This window comes from Podarcis filfolensis, assembly GCF_964270895.1.
Source record: "Podarcis filfolensis genome assembly, chromosome: 3".
Taxonomy (NCBI): Eukaryota; Metazoa; Chordata; class Lepidosauria; order Squamata; family Lacertidae; genus Podarcis; species Podarcis filfolensis.
In genome coordinates, this window is record NC_139606.1 from 116,748,774 (window position 1) to 116,761,797 (window position 13,024).

General features: G+C 43.8%; 1 long non-coding RNA gene across 1 annotated transcript; it reads right to left on the reverse strand.

Annotated features, from left to right (window-relative positions):
- Positions 1 to 1,237: 1,237 nt before the first annotated feature.
- On the reverse strand, positions 1,238 to 10,892 carry LOC310758789. Its single transcript, XR_014545905.1, has 5 exons — positions 10,776 to 10,892; positions 9,956 to 10,014; positions 8,296 to 8,323; positions 3,441 to 3,497; positions 1,238 to 1,450 (listed from the first exon to the last, which is right to left on the reverse strand). It is a non-coding gene; the product is annotated as an uncharacterized lncRNA (long non-coding RNA).
- Positions 10,893 to 13,024: the final 2,132 nt, after the last annotated feature.

Consider the following 13,024-nt stretch of genomic DNA (forward strand, 5'->3'; position numbering starts at 1 on the left):
ATTTCAACTCTGGCAGAAGTTTTGCTTTCAGTATGAAAGTTCTTGTATCCAGGTTTGTTTCTTCCTGTTGCTCAAGTTGTACATTTACGGGTACTTGGATATTTCCTGTCTCATTTGAGGCAATCAAATACCAACATGATGTTTGATGAAGCAATTGCAGATCCTAATAGCTAAACAAACAGGATAGCTCTGATTCTTTGCTTTCTCTTTCAACCTTCAACTAGAAAAAACTAATTGCACAAGGTTCCTGTTTCCAAGAAACGGATGCTTTCTGGGAAAGTTGTCTGCACTGTGGATTCCTGTTCTTCTGGGTTCCTTTTGGTTTCTGTTCTTTGCAAACTCCCCCACCTGCCCATCAAAAAGTAGGCCCAGATCCAGCATCAGCCCCCAGCTCCTCACCTGTTCACAAAAGTTCACCACAAGTCCTATGTGTATACAGTATTAGCATGGTTTGTGACATTTCAATGGTTTGCAACAGTATGGTTTGTAGCATCTGCAGAAGCATTAAATTGGTAGCAGCACCACTTATCTCACTCAATAAAGCATGAGACTCAATCTCAGGGTTGTGGTTTCAATTCCCATGTTGGGTGAAAGATTCCTGCATTGCAGGGGGTTGGCCTAGATGGCCCCTGTGTGATTCTGTGATCTGCACTGGCCCAGAAAGTCTCTCTTGCAGAAAGGTGCAGAGAATCTGATTCTGGCAGCTGCTCTCAAAAGGAGTGGCCTCTGAGATCATTCTAAACCAGTCCCACAGAGTTCTGTCCTGGGCCCTGTCCTGGTTGTTCAAAGTCTTTATAAATAACTTGGATGAAGGAATTGAGGTGATGCTCATCAGATTTGCAGATGACAACAAACTGGGAGGGGTCGCTAATGAAGGCAGAATCCAGATTCAATATGACCTCAGACTGGAGAACTGGGCGCAAGCTAACGAAATGAATTTCAATAGGGACAAATGTAAGGTTCTGCACTTAGGCAGGAAGAACTAGCTGTACAAATATAAGATGAGGTACACCTGGCTTCTCCTCCATGGATCATTGCCTTGTCCTTGCCGACAAAGGTCTGTATAGCTAAAGCTATGGTTTTCCCAGTAGTGATGTATGGAAGTTAGAGCTGGACCATAAAGAAGGCTAATCGCCGGAGAATTGATGCTTTGGACACCTGTCTCAAGATACCAGCCCCAGGGTCGGGATTCTGCAATACACACATTTTTTAAAAAGGAAAGGCAGCACAATGGAAACACAACAAAAGCACTCCATTTAATAGCAACCTGCCACAACGAATTTAAATTTCAAGAAAACAGCCGCCTGCACTTGCTAAGGCATCGCCTAGAGCCCTTCATTCCCTGCTCTGATAAAGAAAGGCAGCGTTCAGTGTTCACTCAACTGTCTCGGTTGCCTTTTGCCTCTCTATCTTCCACAGCTCCTTCCTCAGGTCTGGCACCTTGAAGGTTCTAGGGGAGAAAAATCCAAAACCAAGCATCTTTCATGCCAAATACTGCACTGCCTGCTTTCCTGTTTGACACATGACACCTAGTGTCTATAGGCTTTATTCTTCCGCACCACCAAATTCAACTCCCAGAGCAGGGGTTTGGTAAACTTTGTGTGCTGGATAGATGTGAAATTTTGTGAAAGCATTGTGGGGGACAGTCCTGACACGGATACCATGAGTACATGCTATAACACATAATAAATAATAATAGTAGTAGTAGTAAAGGTAAAGGTAAAGGGACCCCTGACCATTAGGTCCAGTCACGGATGACTCTGGGGTTGCGGCGCTCATCTCGCTTTATTGGCCAAGGGAGCCGGCGTACAGCTTCCGGGTCATGTGGCCAGCATGACTAAGCCGCTTCTGGCGAACCAGAGCAGCGCACGGAAACGCTGTTTACCTTCCCGCCGGAGCGGTACCTATTTATCTACTTGCACTTCTTTGACATGCTTTTGAACTGCTAGGTTCGCAGGGATTCAAACCGCCAACCTTCTGATCGGCAAGCCCTAGGCTCTGTGGTTTAACCCACAGCGCCACCCGCATCCCTTAGTAGTAGTAGTAATTTATTTATACCCTGCCCATCTAGCTGGGTTTCCCTGCATTCAGCCCCTGCTGGACTTGCTAACGGGGAGAAGCTCTTTGTACCCCTCCTCTGTTCACAAGAAGAACATGGATGTCCAATCCTGGATTCAAAGAAAATGTGGGGACTTGGGAGGGGGGGTGTTCAGTGTAAGATAGGCCTAGGCAAACTTGGCCCTCCAGATGTTTTGGGACTACAACTCCCATCATCCTTAGCTAACAGGAGCATGGTCAGGGATGATGGGAGTTGTAGTCCCAAAACATCTGGAGGGCCAAGTTTGCCTAGGCCTGGTGTAAGAGATGCCAAGTCAGTGTAAACAGGAACTGAATGGGAAGAGCAAACAGTCTCTCAGGCACTGTGGATTTTTGAGGGGGTATTCAGTGAGACCTTTCATGGAGGCCAAAAGGGATATTGGCAGCACCTTGGCGACCCCTGGTAAAGTGTGTCTGGGCCTGACTAGCGAATAATTATAATGATAATAATTTATTTACACCCCACCCATCTGGCTGGGTTTCCCCAGCCACTCTGGGGGGTTCCCAACAGAATATTAAAAACACAATACAGCATTAAACATTAAAAACTTCCCTAAACAGGGCTGCCTTCAGATTTCAGATAGTTGTTTATTTCATTGACACCTGATGGGAGGGCGTTCCGCAGAACGGGCACCACTACCAAGGAGACCCCCTGCCTGGTTCCCCGTGGCTTCACTTCTTGCAGGGAGGGAAGCGCCAGAAGGCCCTCGGAGCTGGACCTCAGTGCCCAAACTGAACACTGGAGACGGAGACGCTCCTTCAGTTATACTGGGCTGAAGGCCATTTAGGGCTTTAAAGATCAGGACCAACACTTTGAACTATTCTTGGAAACTGTTAAAAGATGCCTGGAAGTTAAAAGAGACCTGGAAACCAAGGCTTATGAGGATCAGTTGGAGGAGTTGGGTATGTTTAGCCTGGAAAAGAGGAGAATGAGTGGAGATGTGATAGCCATCTTCAAAAATCTCAATGGCTGTCCCATGGAAGAGGGAACAAGCTGGTTTTCTCCTGCTTCTGAGGATAGGACTCAACGGCTTCAAGTTACAAGGAAGGAGATTCCAACTAAACACACGGAAAAACTTTCTGAGGGTAAGAGCTGTTTAGCAGTGGAATGGGCTTCCTCGGGAGGTGGTGGACTCTCCTTCCTTGGAAGATTTCAAGCAGAGGTTGGGTGTCCATCTATCATGGATGCTTTAGCTGAGATTCCTGCATTGAAGGGGGCTGGACTAGATGATTCTAAGATTTGTCCAGGTGGAGGCGGGCAAGAGGTTGCAGCTATTAAGTCATCTTTCTGAATTTCAAAATATATTTTTTTAAAAAATCCCCAGAAAGGGCAAGACACTTGCCTGGAAAGTTGGTGGAGCATTTTCCATTTCAACCTTCAAATGGGTGAATTCAAGCAACTGGATTTGGAGGAGGCAGCGGCGGGGAGAGAGGGAGAATTAGCCACATGAGTAAGTCACCATCAATCCTAGATTCATAAGAAATACATTATTCAGCAGTCAAAATTGCAAAAAAAAAAAAACAACCCACAAAACACCCAACCCTTAGAAGATGCACTCTGCATGATTCAGCATTCTATATCTGTACTGCTTTTTAGAAGCAAATTGTAGCCTAAACAGGAGATGAAGGAGAGCTGGAAACTTGAGAGTGGGTTTTGCTCTATAAGACTCACTTTTTCCCTCCTAAAAAGTAAGGGGAAATATGTGTGCATCTTATGGAGCGAATGCAGGCTGCGCAGCTATCCCAGGAGCCAGAACAGCAAGAGGGATTGCTGCTTTCATAGAATCATAGAATCATAGAATCATAGAATCATAGAGTTGGAAGAGACCACAAGGGCCATCGAGTCCAACCCCCTGCCAAGCAGGAAACACCATCAGAGCACTCCTGACATATGGTTGTCAAGCCTCTGCTTAAAGACCTCCAAAGAAGGAGACTCCACCACACTCCTTGGCAGCAAATTCCACTGTCGAACAGCTCTTACTGTCAGGAAGTTCTTCCTAATGTTTAGGTGGAATCTTCTTTCTTGTAGTTTGGATCCATTGCTCCGTGTCCGCTTCTCTGGAGCAGCAGAAAACAACCTTTCTCCCTCCTCTATGTGACATCCTTTTATATATTTGAACATGGCTATCATATCACCCCTTAATCTCCTCTTCTCCAGGCTAAACATGCCCAGCTCCCTTAGCCGTTCCTCATAAGGCATCGTTTCCAGGCCTTTGACCATTTTGGTTGCCCTCCTCTGGACACGTTCCAGTTTGTCAATGTCCTTCTTGAACTGTGGTGCCCAGAACTGGACACAGTACTCCAGGTGAGGTCTGACCAGAGCAGAATACAGTGGCACTATTACTTCCCTTGATCTAGATGCTATACTCCTATTGATGCAGCCCAGAATTGCATTGGCTTTTTTAGCTGCCGCGTCACACTGTTGGCTCATGTCAAGTTTGTGGTCAACCAAGACTCCTAGATCCTTTTCACATGTACTGCTCTCAAGCCAGGTGTCACCCATCTTGTATTTGTGCCTCTCATTTTTTTTGCCCAAGTGCAATACTTTACATTTCTCCCTGTTAAAATTCATCTTGTTTGTTTTGGCCCAGTTCTCTAATCTGTCAAGGTCGTTTTGAAGTATGATCCTGTCCTCTGGGGTGTTAGCCACCCCTCCCAGTTTGGTGTCATCTGCAAATTTGATCAGGATGCCCTTGAGTCCATCATCCAAGTCGTTGATAAAGATGTTGAATAAGACCGGGCCCAAGACAGAACCCTGTGGCACTCCACTAGTCACTCTTCTCCAGGATGAAGAGGAACCATTGATGAGCACCCTTTGGGTTCGGTCAGTCAGCCAGTTACAAATCCACTGATTGGTAGCATAGTCAAGACCGCATTTTACCAGCTTCTTTACAAGAATATCATGGGGCACCTTGTCAAATGCCTTGCTGAAATCAAGGTAGGCTACATCCACTGCGTTCCCTTCATCTACCAGGCTTGTAATTCTGTCAAAAAACGAGATCAGGTTAGTCTGACATGACTTATTTTTCAGAAATCCATGCTGACTATTGGTGATCACAGCATTCCTTTCTAGGTGCTCACAGACTGTTTGCTTAATGATCTGCTCCAGAATCTTCCCTGGTATTGATGTCAGACTGACTGGGCGGTAATTATTTGGGTCCTCTCTTTTCCCCTTTTTGAAAATAGGGACAACATTTGCCCTCCTCCAGTCTGCCGGGACTTCGCCTGTTCTCCAGGAATTCTCAAAGATGACTGCCAGTGGTTCTGAGATCACATCTGCCAGTTCTTTTAATACTCTTGGATGCAGTTCATCTGGCCCTGGAGACTTGAATACATCTAGACTAGCCAAGTATTCTTGTACTATCTCCTTAGTTATTCTGGGCTGTGTTTCCTCTGCTGAATCATTTGCTCCAAATTCTTCAGGTCGGGCATTGTTTTCTTTATCGGAGAAGACTGAGGCAAAGAAGGCATTGAGGAGTTCAGCCCTTTCTGTGTCCCCTGTTTGCATTTCACCATCTTCTCCTCTGAGTGACCCCACTGTTTCTTTGTTCTTCCTTTTGCTACGAACATACCCATAAAAGCCTTTTTTGTTGCTTTTAACCTCTCTAGCAAGCCTGAGTTCATTCTGTGCTTTAGCTTTTCTGACTTTGTGTCTACACGTGCTGGCTATTTGTTTGAATTCCTCTTTGGTGGTTTCCCCCCTTTTCCATTTTTTGTACACATCCTTTTTTAATCTTAACTCAGTTAAAAGTTCTTTAGATAGCCACCCTGGCTTCTTTAGGCACCTTCCATGTTTCCGTCTCATTGGTATTGCCTGAAGTTGTGCTTTTACTATCTCCCTCTTAACAAACTCCCAGCCATCATGAACTCCCTTTCCTTTTAGTATTACTGTCCATGGGATCTCACCAAGCACTTCCCTAAGTTTTATGAAGTCGGCTTTCTTAAAGTCGAGAAATTGAGTCCTAGTATGCTTGGCTGCTCCTTTCTGCTGTATAGTAAACTTCAGAAGAGCATGATCACTCGCGCCTAATGATCCTTCCACTTCTACCCCACTAACCAGGTCATCAACATTGGTTAGGACCAGATCTAAAATGGCTGTTCCTCTTGTTGCTTCTCCCACTTTCTGGACAATGAAGTTGTCTGCAAGGCCAGTGAGGAATCTGTTTGACCTTATGCTCTTGGCTGAGTTTGACATCCAACAAATATCCGGGTAATTGAAGTCCCCCATTACTACTATCTCCCTTCCTTTTGCATGCTTGGCCATCTGTTCCAGGAAGGCATCATCTATGTCCTCCGTTTGGCTTGGGGATCTATAGTAAACTCCCACAATGAGGTCACTGTTATTCTTCTCTCCCTTAATTTTGACCCAAATGCTCTCACTTTGGCTTTGAGGTTCTAAACCTTGGATCTCTTCACAGGTATACACATCCCTGACATATAACGCCACTCCTCCTCCTTTCTTGTCTGGTCTGTTTCTCTGAAATAGATTGTATCCCTCCATTATTACATTCCAATCGTGGGACTTATCCCACCAGGTTTCAGTGATTCCTATTATGTCATATTTAGTTTGCTGTACCAAGAGCTCAAGCTCATCTTGTTTATTTCCCATGCTTTGCACATTAGTGTACAGACATTGAAGTCCATTAATCATTCCCCCGTGTCTCTTATTTAAGGATTTTTTCCTCCCACCACTAGGTCTGCGTGCTGTTTGCTCCATTCGGTCTATGACATTTCGCTGCGCAGCAATCCCTCTTGCTGTTCTGGCTTCTGGGATTGAGAATATTTTTTTTTCTTGTTTTCCTCCTCCAAAAACTAGGTGCGTCTTGTGGTCTGGTGTGTCTTATAGAGCGAAAAATACGGTATTTTTTTCCCCAGCGCAGTTTACCATTTTGAAAGCCTCAGTCATCTATCTCACATGACTAAAGTATAAGATTGCTCCCCTATTTCACCCCCCGAAAAGTGGCTGCCAGGAAACAGAATATTGATTTAGAAAGGAGAAGAAACTTTGTTTTCATGTGTGAGTGTGGCGGGTGGGTGTTTTTGTATCAGGTTAGCCAGATTGATTTGTATACTGTTGGCAGATTCTTGTCGTTGTCTTGTTGGGCTGTGTATGTGATAAAGGGGGTGAAGGCGTCTTCTTCCATATGTCCCCATGTCAGTTTCAGTTTATTGGTTAGTTTTATTCTAATAAGGTTATTTCCCATACTATTTGGTACCATTGGCCCATGCTTACTCCTGACAGGTCTCTCCAGTGTCTGGCTATAGTGTTTCTGGCTACTGAGAGTAAGTGAGTTATGAGCTCTTTGTGATGAGAGTGGGAATTATTATCTTGGAAGATTTTTTTTTTTAAATTATGTAACATAATTGTTAAGCAAAATATTGCAAATATATACATATACGGTATATTTCAAATAAGCACATATATATGAAAAAGGAACAAAAGAGAAAAGAAGAAAAGAAAAAAGAAGAAGAAATAAAGAGAAAAGAAGACGAAGAAAAGTTGGAAGAATTTCTTCCAAGTTTATTCTACAAATATCTCAATATGAAAATAATAATAAAATTTCATTGATTGACTTCCATCATTTACACTGCACTTCCTATATACATTTTAAGCAAGATTGTATCTGTTATTCCGTATTTTTCCGATACAATCTCACACAAATATTCCAATCAATGTTTTCTAAATCTTTCGTAAATCTATTCTATACACAACCAATACCTTACATTGTCTACATAAATAGCCATTTAAACATTTCCATTGTTTCTGGATTATATTTTTCGGTTTTTGTCTTATCAAATCAGTCAACTTTGCTAATTCCAAGTATTAATCGCATAATTTATTCAACCATTCTTCTTTGGTTGGAACATAATTTCCTTTCCAATTATTGGCTATCAACATTCTTGCTGCTGTTGTCGCGTACAAGAAAATATTAATTTTGTCATCTTGGAAGAGGTTTAGTAGGGCCAGTTCTGGGGTGAAAGGAGAAGAAACAGAGAAGGTTGCCTTGAGTGTCTAGGGTTGGTGACATCACAAGGAGCCCCTAAGGCCTGGCAAATGAAGTTCAGATCCTGCCCCTCCCAATCTTCCTCCAATTTGGACATTCCCTCCCACCTGTTCTTATGACAACCTACAGTGAATTAACAATTCAGACAATTCCCTGCAGCCCAGGTCAGACACCAAGAGATTTCTCTACTCACCGCACTTTCCATTTTTTCAAATAGCTGACTGGAGAAGGGAAGATAAGAATGAAAAAGAGACGTTAGGACCCTCATACACAAGGATTTTAAATGCTATTTTTAAATTTATAAACGCCATCCCCAACTCCTCGAAAGATTCCATCAGCGGTGTCTCCAAAAAAAAAATTACACATTCCTTGGGAAGACAGGCGAACTAATGCCAGTGTACTGGAAGAAGCAAAGATCACTAGTGTCGAAGCAATGATTCTTCAACATCAGCTTCTTTGGCCTGGATGCCTGATAATCGTCTTCCAAAGCAACTACCCTATTCCGAACTTAAAAATGGAAGGCATAATGCTGGTGGTCAGCAAAAGAGGTTTAAAGACTCTCTCAAGGCAATTTTTAAAAAATGTAGTATAAACACCGAAAATTGGGAAACACTAGCCTGTGAGTGTTCACTAGAGAACAGCCATTCCCAAAGGTGTTCTGGTCTTTGAAGATATAGAACTCAGGACGCAAGGGAGAATCATGCTAAGAGGAAGGCACACTTGGCAAACCCTACTCTGAGAGTAGTGTGTAACGTATTGCAGTCTAAGTGAGTTTCCTTGTGCAGCTGGTGGGTGGGAAATCCATACGCCACTTGTTTCTGCATGTGATGGACCAGAGTCTAATTGCATTCCTCAAAATGTTAGAAAGGCTCCCTGTGTTCTTTTCCCCACAGGAATTCATGATAAGGACAACGGCATTATTCCTGGATTTTGAGAATGGCTCGGGTGTACGTCTCTGAAGTACTTTTGATTCAGCTGGCCTTTAAAGCTAGACTTAAACCGGTAGAGTTAAGGGTGATTGTACACACATATCCTGCACACAATTAATAATAATAATAATAATAATAATAATAATAATAATAATAATAATTATAATTATTATTATTATTATTATTATTATTATTATTATTATTATTATTTATACCCTGCCCTCCCCAGTCAAGACCGGGCTCAGGGCAGCTAACAAGCAATAATAAAAACAACTTGAATGAATACAACTTAAAAACAAGATTAAAATACAACATTAAAATATTGAAACATTAAAATATTAAAATGTTAAAATGCAGCCTCATCACAGGAGAAGGAAAAAGAAAGAGGGGGAGGGAATCAAATTGGCTCCAAGCCAGGCGTAACAACTCTGTCTTACAGGCCCTGCAGAAAGAAATCAGATCCTGCAGGACCCCGGCCTCATGAGACAGAGTGTTCCACCAGACCGGAGCCAGTGTTGAAAAAGACCTGGCTCTGGTTGACGCTAATCTAACTTCTTTAGGGCCCAGGACCACTAGGGTGTTGCTATTTATGGACCTTAAGGTCCTCCGTGGGGCATACAATTGGTTGGCACCGAGAGCCCCCAATCTCCCCATAACACAAAATTAAATTTTGTGACTTATCGGGAACTAGCCAATAGGGACTGTCCCTAGCAGAAGGAAGCAGCAAGAGAGAAGCTGCCAAAATAGATGAGTTACAAATAAGTCCATCGGAGTATCAACAGGGGGATTTGGAGCATCTGTGCAACAGGCACACCTGCAAACAGTATTATGCGCGGCCAATTCCACTGCTCAAAGGTCTAGAACCCACCTTTATATCGTATCCCCTGCTCAATAACACGCGCATCAGAAAGGGTGCACACTCACCAGTCCCAGTCTCTCTGCAGCTGGTAAATGCTCTCCTGCAGAAGGTTGTCTGCCATTGTCTAAACATAGAAAAGATCGCACAATACTGGCTATGTTCCTTGCAAACTCCTTTGGTCCCAAGGTGCACATTAACCTAATGATTTTGTTAAAACCTGCTTTTGGAACTACCCTCATTGGGTGGATGAGGAATGTGTGCCTCCAGTTTTAAGGTGGCAAAAAGTGACTTGGGACATAGGCACAGTGTACCTAATAAGGGACAGGGGGAAATTCAGTTCAGTTCATATTTTAAGCACCGTGTTTTAAAGATCTCATTTTAACAAGGACTTCCCTAGATTTGGCCTTCCCAAAACTATCGGTTTCTGCGTTATCCCCTCAGAAGTGGCGGCCCATTCTGGCAGAAAATAAAAACATTCCTTTTTTTAAAAAAATAATAATCAAAAGTTACTTAACCAAACTCCCTTGGATTCTGCCTCAAATTTGGCAGTCTTGATCCACTCTTTGCCTGCAAATTTCACCCTCTTATGTAAGAAGAGGGGGAAATATATAGCCATTTTTAGATTCCCCGTTGTAGTCAATGTGGTCAAAACAGAGTTTTGGGTTTAACAGATCAGATTCAGATCTGAATAATGAACTGGAGTTACACACAGCAGATCCAAAACAGATTGGGCTGCTTCCAAATGCTACAGATACAGAGGAAAGGTGAATCTTGTGATTTTCTCCACATCCCTGGTCCTTAATGAAGACAGTATCACTGAATAGCCACATACCTGGCATGTTTTCAGCTATTAGAAAACACCAGTCCTGCATAAGAAGAACTTACCAGAAACCACCTGGCTTTCGTCGTTCCCAAACTCTGGACAAAGAAACGTTCTCAGACTCCAGTTCTTCTGAACTGATGATGCAACTACAAGACTGGAATTCTGAGTAAACCAGTGTCTCGCCGCCACCAACAGTCACACAGCTCCATAGCAACGCAATACTCATTTGGAACGGAAACCATCTTGCGGCTTCAGGAATGGCTGACCACACTGGGTATCAGAAAATTGGTTTAGATGGACTTTCAGTCTGACCCTGTAGCGCTGCTCTTATCCAGACTATACAACCAACAAGAGATATTCTTGTCTGACTTACTTGGAAAGAAATTTACTGGCTAGCCACAGAGGGTGGTGTTCAGCTAGCTGTTACTCAGAGCAGACCCACTGAAATCAATTACAGTGATAGTGTCCATTAATTTTGATGGGCCAGATTCAGCTACCGCATTCCACCAGCAAAAACCAGCACAAGGACTGCTGCTAGCACAGTAGGGCTTCCCTCTGGCCTAGCCCGCCAAAAAATCTGCTCTGGAGGGTCAGGGAACCCCTAGAACAGTACAGGGGGTGAGATCCTCAATGACGTCCTTAAAGCTATTTCTTTTTTGGCCAGCCATGGATGCTGTGGTATCATCCTAATAAATACTGAGATTTGGTCAGAAAGGTGCACTCTGCGCATGCTCATGTCATTTATTTCTGGGGCTCACAATTTCTTTTCATACCTACGTCAGCCTCCCAGATCTAGAAAGCTAACTTAAAATTCCCCCATTCTGCCACAAGCTCACCTTATGGTATTGGGTAAATTATTCCTGGTACTGTGTCAAAAAGGCACACGGGAGGCGCTGTGGGTTAAACCACAGAACCTAGGACTTGCTGATCAGAAGGCCAGCGGTTTGAATCCCTGTGACGGGGTGAGCTCCCATTGCTCGGTCCCTGCTCCTGCCAACCTAACAGTTCAAAAGCACGTCAAAGTGCAAGTAGATAAATAGGTACCGCTTCGGTGGGAAAGTAAACGGCGTTTCCGTGCGCTGCTCTGGTTCGCCAGAAGCAGCTTAGTCATGCTGGCCACGACCCGGAAGCTGTACGCTGGCTCCCTCGGCCAATAAAGCGAGATGAGCGCCGCAACCCCAGTCGGCCACGACTGGACCTAATGGTCAGGGGTCCCTTTACCTTTACCTTGTCAAAAGAGTAGCAGGAATGGGGCAATAGTCCAGTAGTACTCTAAAGGCTACCAAATGTATTGCCATCTAAACCTTGGTGAATTACCACAAATGATGCTACTGCAACAAAGCTTTTTGCCTTTAAAGTGCTGTTCCTTTTGTTGTTTCCCTAAAATTACGGATGAAGGGCTAGAAAAAAACTACAAAAATGTTTCAAATGAGAACTCAAGTGTGGAGACCTTATATACAGTATGGGAGCATGGAATGCACTTCCAGTACGTTTCTGAGCACAATTCAAAGTGTTATATACAAATATAATTCATTCTGCTGCTGACAAAATTCAAAGTGTTGGTGCTGACCTTTAAAGCCCTAAATGGCCTCAGCCTAGTATACCTGAAGGAGTGTCTCCACCCCCATTGTTCAGCCCGGACACTGAGGTCCAGCACCGAGGGCCTTCTGGCGGATCCCTCACTGCGAGAATTGAGGTTACAGGGAACCAGGCAGAGGGCCTTCTCAGTAGTGGCACCCGCCCTGTGGAACGCCCTCCCATCAGGTCTCAAGGAGATAAACAACTATCTGACATTTAGAAGACATCCGAAGGCTTTAGGGAAGCTTTTAATGTTTGATATTTTATTGTGATTTTAATATTCTGTTGGGAGCTGCCCAGAGTGGCTGGGGAAACCCAGCCAGATGGGCGGGGTATAAATAATACATTATTATTATTATTACTCTGCCTGAACACCTGACCCAGGTAAGCCCTTCCCAGCAGGCTGCCACACACTGGATTTGCTGAGGATCTATATGTAAAGTCTGTTTGTAGTCATGAATATCCTAGATGGGATACAAGGGACGCCAAGGGTCATCTAGTCTAACCCCGTGCAATCACAGCTGGAGAGCCCCTGACAGTTGGCCATCCAACCTGTTTAAAAGCCTCCAACGAAGTAGAGTCCAGTGCCTTCAGAGGGAGTCCACTCCATGTTGAGCAGCTCTTCCTATCAAGAAATTATTCCTGTTTGATTTCAATATATTGAAACTTAGCGTTGCTCTGCTTATAATCCGCCAAGAGAATATTCACCTATGGGCTGCTATAGAAATTAAAT